The sequence below is a fragment of the Castanea sativa genome, chromosome 9 (genome assembly GCF_040712315.1).
Source record: "Castanea sativa cultivar Marrone di Chiusa Pesio chromosome 9, ASM4071231v1".
Lineage (NCBI taxonomy): Eukaryota > Viridiplantae > Streptophyta > Magnoliopsida > Fagales > Fagaceae > Castanea > Castanea sativa.
Window position 1 is genome coordinate 43334932 of NC_134021.1, and position 9255 is coordinate 43344186.

The following is a 9255-nucleotide window of genomic DNA, read 5'->3' on the forward strand; positions in this document are numbered from 1 at the left end:
AACAAGTAGAGGAGGAACACACAGCATTAGGTGGGGATTTGATCAGTCCCTTTCTTCTCTAAATCTCTCCCTCTTCATCTTTTTCAAATCTGAATTTTCGTTTGGTAAAACACATAGGGTTGGGTTTCATTAGGAGTTCCTAACTCCATGCGCTAAGCTTTAGGTATGAGTTCCTGACTCGTAAATCGCATTTGAACATTACCAAATAAAAATTCTTTCAAGCTTTGGTTCAGTGTTTTCTCAAGTAGAGTCCTTGACTCTACCAAATCAAATTCATTAATGGAGTCCTTGACTCTACCATGTTAATAGAATCCCTGACTCTACCAAATTAATGGAGTCTTCGACTCTACTAAATTAATGAAGTTATTGACTCCACCCCATCAATGATGTCCTTGACTCCACCAATTTTTAATGGAGCTCTTGACTCCACCATCAAATTGATGGAGGCATTAAGTCTACAAAATTAATCGTGACTAATTCTTTGGGTTCATTAATTCTTTAAACAAGATTAGAGTTAATTGTTCTTAAAATAAAATGACCATAAAATTGGGTTGGCTAAATTTTCCTATTCCAAATATGTTCACAATGATTAAATTGCTTCAAAGGAGTTTTCTTTCCCTTAATTAAATTTTGGAATTTCAATCAAAATATTATTAAAATTCCGACAAGAATCAAATGAAAGAAAGAGAAATTTTCTTAGACATTCAACTTCTTAAAAAAGAATTATTAGTTCGATTATCATAAAAGCATGGTCCTTGAGATTAAAACCAATTATTTCACTCAAAATTAAAATTAAGTCGATCCTTAATTAAATAAAAAGCACTTGACTTAAATGTCCATCATTTAAAATTGGGCAAAATTAATTTGAGGATTTTAAATCTAAAACCTCACTTTAAGAACTACGAATTGGGTTGATCCCCGTCAAGGCAGCGCGGGCAACCTAAACAAATTATTAGGTGCTGTCGCAAGTAAATAAAAACACATATCCCGTTAAATATGAAAATAAATAAACTCATGTACAAGGTCAACGTGTTGGAATCAAAGGGTTTTGCCTTTAAACAAATGGTTGTAATTAAGAGATACATTATCTTGAATGGGCACTACTCACATCTGTAAAACTCATACGTCAAAAGGCCTATGGGTAAAATTATGTTTGACGAATTGTTAAACATAATTTGACGACATTTGTTGAACATAATTTTACGATGTTTGCTAAACATAACTTGATAATGTTTGTTAAACAATTTGACAACGTTTGTTAAACATAATCTAACAATTATTGTTAACAATTTTCGTCAACAAGCATGTAAAATAATTGTAACCTTAGAGGGTATCAATATTTTATTAATGATCTACGTATCAAAGCTGTATTATTTCTAAATCATTTGCAATATTGGTGGTTCACTTTATTGTTATTAATTTGGATTCATGAGTAACCTTGCCTATCCTTTTTGTGGACTAAATGATTTTTTTTTTTTTGATAGATGGACTAAATGGTTTTTGAGATGTCTTGAAGATTGCATTTGAAAACTTGAATTTGGATTTAGATTTGGATTCTAAATCAATATATTAAAAGTCCATGATTTCAAATCCACTGAATTTAGATATCATAATTTCAAATCCAAGGATTCTATAGGTTTAAAATCTTTGGTAGATTTGTCAAATTCAAACCCTTAACCTTTTTTAAAGCATCCAAAGGTAGTTTTAGATTTTTATCACCCGAATTCAAATTCACATGCCAAAATCTTGCCATCCAAACCCACCAAAATGATATTTCAAATATAGGTTTAGGACCATGAATGATGGTAATATTTGGTGCTGGGATGGAAAATGACACAATGAACATTTGAAGCTTTGTATTTTTTAATCCCTTTCAAAATTAAACTATTAATTCCATATGCATTTTTTTTTTGCAAAGCAAGTTTGCATCATTTTAGTTTCTTCTCTTGGTGTATTTGACCCCACACTATGCTCTTTGAGGCCTAAGATTTCCAAAATGATTTGGCAGTGACAACGATTCTTTTTAATGTAGATTTGATGAACCAAACACACATTTAAGATTTGTTAGTAGAGTCTCTCTCTCTCCACTATATCTACTCCTCAATTTGTTTAGTTGGTTTTTACTTATTAAAAAAAGTTGGTTTTTGTAGCACAGATTGTCAAACACCTCTGATTTTGAAGTAGGCCCCCTACAATAAGGTCTAGTCTTTCGATAGTTAGTGCAAAATAATCTTGGTAATCCTTCCATAATGAAATTCATGCAAATTGAGTATTGGCCTTAATAAATCTATCGTGTCATTGTTAGTAGCTTGAGTCGAAGGCTGTAAATGAGCCAAACTTTATCGAGTAGTGAATGTTCAAGCTCGGCTCGATAGCAAAAATAGAATGTTCAAGCTTGGCTTGAACTTGATATGAGCCTAAAAATAAAGTTCAAGCTTGAGCTCATTATAAAGTATATAAGTTTGAGCTCGGCTTGGCTTGGCTTGGCTTGATTTATTAATCAAGCCAAGCTCGAGCTCAATATCAAGCTCGAGCTCAATATCAAGCCCGAACTCAAGCTCAATATCATGCTTTTGAACTTAAGATCCAACACAAGTATATTATCAAGCCTAAATCAAGTTTATTATCTAGCCTATTTGGTTTGGATGAGTGGTCTCAACTTATAATTAATTAAAGTCTTAGAAGGATATGAGTTTACTGGTCAAGCTCATATCAATTGTATTACCAAACTCATAAATAAGCTTAAGCTCAACTTGTTTTGTTACTTTTGTATCGAGCCTTGGTCTTCACGAGCTTGTTCATGAACAATATTTTTTACTTGGGCTCAACTCATTTATTAAACAAGCCTAAAATTAAAGTTTAAGCTTAGCTTGTTTATAAACAAACAAACATGAACGAGTTTTTTATCGAGCCAAGCTCGAGCTCTTTATGAACGGCTTGGTTCATTTACAACTCTAGTTGACCTCCTATAAGAGGTGTTATCATTATCGTGATTCTGAATATCAACAATAGATAAATCCATGTGTTAGAATGGAGTTACAAAAGTAATAACATGTTAATGAACTTCTTCATTATTGAATCTAATTAATGAAGTTGTTTATTAATGAATGTAACATATCTGTTACATGAATTGTTATTACGATAGAAAAGATTTTATGGTTAGTCATGTCCTTTCTAGGTTTATGTTTCTGTACTTGATGACTTTTAAAATAAGCCTTATATATGACTAATTAAGGTTGTGAGAAAAGAAACCCTAATCATCCAAGTTATCATGGACTGAATTTGAGATCTAGAAATATTGAAATCGTATATCTCGATAGATTGAGCTTGTGTCAAACTTCTCTATTAAACTTTGACAGCAGCATTTGTCGAGACTTAATGAAACAAGTTTTCTTCACTTGTTTCTTTGATCAATCTTCATGTCTTTAATGATACCACTTGATATATTTGAATAACATACTTCTTAATATATTAAACCCAACTTAGGTCTACCCAATTATAATAAAAGTGCAATTTGTCAAAGGATTAGTCAATTATATAGAAAATATGACCCTAACAGTTGGCAATAGCCTTTCTTACTACTAAACAATTAGCTATTATGCCACTTGATTTGTTGGAAATTAGTGGGTGGCACTTGCACATCCAAACACTCACACACTACTCAAAGAAAGTAACTCACTCACAAAGTACACAAAGGGAGAAAGGATGAAGAGGGAAGAGTCAGAGAACTCTCTAATACTTGTATTTCTCCTCTTTTTGGATTTATAATTATATATAATCCACACATGCAACCATAACTTTCCTTATGTTTATTACACAACTTCCAAAAACTCTCAAATACATTCATTGCATAAACTTCCCTTATTTTATCATAACATAAATTAATAAGTTCAAACTTTCCACAAACTCTCTACCTAGTAATATGAGTAATGAAAGAATCCAACTCCATGCGTGAAACTCCACCTTCTTCAATGGATTGCTCGATAGCACCTCCTAAATCCACTGTCCTCTTCCTTATCTCATCCCCTTCTTCTGATGCCATCAACAATTTTACAGCCTTTTCTACAATGGATGATTTCACTAACTCATTTCTACGTGACCAGTCCTTCACAACAATACCAACTTTGAGCAATTTTGTTATCAAAACAGTGTTCATCGGCTGATCAGAGGCCATTGGCCATGCTGCGATTGGCACCCCCATAGTGATACTTTCCATGCAAGAATTCCATCCACAGTGACTCATAAATCCACCAGTTGATGGGTGACTTAGAATTTCCAATTGAGGTGCCCAATCTCTCACTACCATCCCCCTGCCGTTCACTCTCTCTTCAAACCCTTTGGGAATCTCAGCCTTTCTAAGCTCTCCCTTAATAAAAATATCACCTTTATCAGCATCCCTTAATACCCAGATGAACTTTTGCTCACTTTTTTCCAACCCAATTGCTAGCTCTTTTATTTGCTCGTCTTCCATGGCAGTTGTTGTCCCAAAAGACACATATATCACTGAGTTTGGTGACTCTTTATCTAGCCACTCCAAGCACTTGTGCCTTTTATTTGAACCTATATTTCTCATAGGGTTGAATGGTCCAATAGCCCAATGCTTCTTGTCTCCCTTTATCTTTTCCATTAAGTCCATATATGCACCCTCTATGACCCTTCATGTATTGTAAAGGTACCCGGAGCTTAACTTTTGGAACTTTACTTGTGAATCAATAAAGTTCATAAACTCAGTTGTTAAACAACCTTCAAGAAATGGAAGGTCTTTTGTGATTATCTTGGAGTACAAATCTAATTCTAGAGCTTTTCCCATTGCTTCCCACGTATTAAAAAAGCCAGCAAAAGCTGATACACTATGGAAGGTGTATGACTCGGCGTTAGGGATAGTTACCAAGTCTTGCACCACTGAGCACATCAATGAATCGTTGATGACAATGATTCTTGTTGCTTTGGATGAAAGTTCATGTAAAAGTGAAGCCATGGGTTCACGAAGATGCAAGGAAGCATTGATTAATGGTTGGAGATGTGAAGGGAACTTGTTTGGTGCATTGGGATTTGGTGATGGGGTGAGAAAAGGTGGGATTTTGAGGTCATGGAATTGGATGTCTGAAACTGAATTTGGGTCCCAACCATGGACTCGAAGCATGGCTTGACGATTGTGAGTGGCAGTACAGGCATAGTGAACTGGGATATTGTAGGCTAAGATTAGACGTGAGAGGTGAAGGAGTTGGTTGAGATGGCCTTGTGCAGGAAAGGGTACCATGACCACTGCCACCTTGGTTTTGTTTAGGCCATGGCTTTGATGTTGTTGTTGGTTAGCCATTGATGAAAGTTGGAAAATGCTTACTTTTTGGATTGGGTCTCCGAGATTTGGGGGTTTGGAGATTTGTGTTTGGGTTTGGGTTTTTATAAGCAAAAGACATTGAGATTTTCACCTTTTCCTTCAATGATAATGATGTTATCTTCCCAAATTTTAAAAGAAAATAGGGCAAAAATGGTGAGTACCACTATTTGTTAAAATATGTAGGAATCTACCACTATTTGTAAAATAATAAAGGATTTACCACTTTTGAAAGCTCGAGTTTGTGCAACTCGATTTTGCCGTGTAAATCAAGTTTCATGAAAAATAGTTACCAATTTTTTATGTAACTTGAGTTTCATAAAAAAAATAGTACGGCAAACTTGAAAGCAATTTTTTCAAAGAACTCAAGTTTTTAGAACTTAAGTTACACGGGAAACTCAAGTTCCAAAATAGTGGTATATCCATGTAATCCAAAATAGTGGTAAAGCTTTACATATTTTGCTAAATAGTGATTGTAATCAAATAAATGTTCTCATCTCTTCTTATGTTTTGGTTATCTCTTACTTTCTTTTTCCTTTTCCTTTTATCTTTCTTTTTTCTTTCAGGGCGTGATACACGCATGGTTTTAAAAATCGGACCGAACCGGCCGGTTTAACCGGGAATTGGACTTTAATTCGGTCTAGTTATTATTAAAAACCGAAAATTAAGGATAAAAAACAGAAAAACCGCTGGTTTAACTAAAAAACGAAAAACCGGTACGATTAAACCAGTTTTAAGCTGTTTTGTTCATAAATAGCTCAACCACTGTGTTTCTAACAAAATAATAGAATCTTTTATTCGACCATCAGAAAATTTGCTAGTTAAATTAACTAGAACCCACAACTTCTTATAAAACTTTTTTTTTTACTAAACTTCTTATAAAACATTAAAATAAAATATATTTAGTATAAAAGAAAATGCACAAAATAATTATTTATTATATATTTTTACTTAAGCATTTATAATCTATCAAATTATAAATCTATCAATAGTATTGTGTCAAAATAATTATTTTTAATATATTTTTACTCAATCATTTCGTCCCAAACTTTCAGCATTGTGTCAATATAATCCATGTTGTTAAGCGATGGCTAGAAAAAAAAGACATGGCTACCAATAATATTAAAATATATATGTTTTGGAAAATTAATCCAATTGTCTGTGGTTCTTATTTACTTTTTCTAATTGTTTGATGTTCATTTAAATTCTAATGTAGGTGATTTTTTTATAAAAAACATAAAATCATGTTAGGTGGGGATTTGATCAGTCCCTTTCTTCTCTAAATCTCTACCTCTTCATCTTTTTCAAATCTGAATTTTTGTTTGGTTAAACACATAGGGTTTGGTTTCATGTGGAGTTCCTAACTCCGTGCATGAAGCTTTAGGTACGAGTCCCTGACTCGTAAATCCTATTTGAATGTTACCTAATAAAAAATTTTTCAAGCTTTGGTTCAGTGTTTTCTCAAGTAGAGTCCTTGACTCTACCAAATCAAATTCATCAATGGAGTCCTTGACTCTACTATATTTTAATTGAGTCATTCACTCTACCAAATTAATGGAGTCCTTGAATCTACCATTTTAATGGAGTCTCTGACTCAACCAAATTAATGGAGTCTTCGACTCTACTAAATTAATGGAGTACTTGACTCTATCCCATCAATGGAGTCCTTGACTCCACCAATTTTTAATGGAGTTCTTGACTCCACCATCAAATTAATGGAGGCATTAACTCAACCAAATTAATCGTGACTAATTCTAAGGTATTATCAATTAATTCTTTAAACAAGATTAGAGTTAATAATTCTTAAAATAAAGTGATCGTAAAATTGGTTTGCGAAAATTTTCCAATCCCAAATATGTTCACAATGATTAAAATTGCTTCAAAGGAGTTTTCTTTCCCATAATTAAATTTGAGAATTTCAATAAAATATGACTAAAATTTCAAGAAAAAATCAAACGAAAGAAAGTGAAAATTGCTTAGACACTCAAGTTCTTAAAAAAGAATTATTAGTTTGATTGTCATAAAAGCGTGGTCCTTGAGATTAAAACCAATTATTTCTCCCAAAATCTCAATTAAGTCGGTGCTGAATTAAATACAAAGTATATGACTTAAATGTCCATCATTTAAAATTGGGCAAAATTAATTTGAGGATTTTAAATCTAAAACCTCACTTTAATAACTACGAATTAGCATGATCCCCGTCAAGGCTACATAGGCAACCTAAATAAATTATTACGTGCAGACACAAATAAATAAAAACACATATCCCCTTAAACAAGAAAATAAATAAATTCGAAAGAAAAATATTAAAAACATTTGAAAAGCCGAAAGTGGGTGATGGCATGAATGTGAAAGAAGTTAATGACCCATGAATTGATCAATTAATTGATAAACTAGGGTAAAATGGTTTCCGAATATGTCTATAAACTAAGGCGACCTTCAGAAAGAAAAAAAAACAGAAAAAAAGATGAGAAGCATGCACACATAGAGATTAAAAAACACACATAGGCAGAGATAAAAAGCAACAAGTAAAGGAGGAACACACAACATTAGGTGGAGATTTTATAAGTCCCTTTCTTCTCTAAATCTCTACCTATTCATCTTTTTCAAATCTGAATTTTTGTTTGGTTAAACCCATAGGGTTTGGTGTCATGAGGAGTTCCTAACTTTGTGCGTAAAGCATTAGGTACGAGTCCTTGACTCGTAAATCCTATTTAAATATTACCAAATAAAAATTCTTTCAAGCTTTGGTTCAGTGTTTTCTCTAGTAGAGTCCTTGACTCTACCAAATCAAATTCATCAATGGAGTCCTTAACTATACTATATTTTAATTGATTCCTTCACTCTACCAAATTAATGGAGTCCTTGAATCTACCATTTTAATGGAGTCCTTGACCCAACCAAATTAATGGAGTCTTCGACTCTACTAAATTAATGGAGCACTTGACTCTACCCCATCAATGGAGTCCTTGACTCCACCAATTTTTAATGGAGTTCTTGACTCCACCATCAAATTAATCGAGGCATTAACTCTACTGGATTAATCCTAACTAATTCGTAGGGATTATAAATTAACTCTTTAAACAAGATTAGAGTTAATAATTCTTAAAATAAAAAGACCATAAAATTGGGTTGGGAAAATTTTCCAATCCCAAATATGTTCGCAATGATTAAATTGCTTCAAAGGAGTTTTCTTTCCCTTCATTAAATTTGGGAATTTCAACCAAAATATGATTAAAATTCTGACTAAAAATCAAATGAAAGAAAGTGAAATTTGCTTAGACACTCAACTTCTTACAAAAGAATTATTAGTTCGATTGTCATAAAAGCATGGTCCTTTAGAGTAAAACCAATTATTTCATCCAAAATAAAAATTAAGTTGATGCTTAATTAAATACAAAGTATTTGACTTAAATGTCCATCATTTAAATTTGGGCAAAATTAATTTGAGGATTTTAAATATAAAATCTCACTTTAAGAACTATGAATTGGCTTGATCCCCGTCAAGGCTATGTAGGCAACTTAAACAAATTATTAGGCGCAGCCACAAATAAATAAAAACACATATCCCCTTAAAAATGAAAATAAATAAATTCAAAAGAAAAACATTAAAAACTATTGAAAAGCCAAAAGTGGGTGTCGGCATGAACATGAAAGAAGTTAATGGCCCAAGAATTGATCAGTTAACAGTAAAAGTAGGACAAAAAGGTTTCTCAATCCCCCTATAAACTAAAATGGAGTCCTTGAATCTACCATTTTAATGAAGTCCCTGACTCTACCAAATTAATGGAGTCTTCGACTCTACTAAATCAATGGAGTCCTTGTCTCCACCAATTTTTAATGGAGTTCTTGACTCCACCATCAAATTAATGGAGGCATTAACTCTACCAAATTAATCCTTATTAATTCTTTGGGAT

General features: G+C 32.8%; 1 pseudogene; it reads right to left on the reverse strand.

Moving 5' to 3' along the window:
* Window positions 1-3792: 3792 nt before the first annotated feature.
* Window positions 3793-5371, reverse strand: LOC142611097 (zeatin O-glucosyltransferase-like; annotated as a pseudogene).
* Between the last annotated feature and the right edge of the window lie 3884 nt (window positions 5372-9255).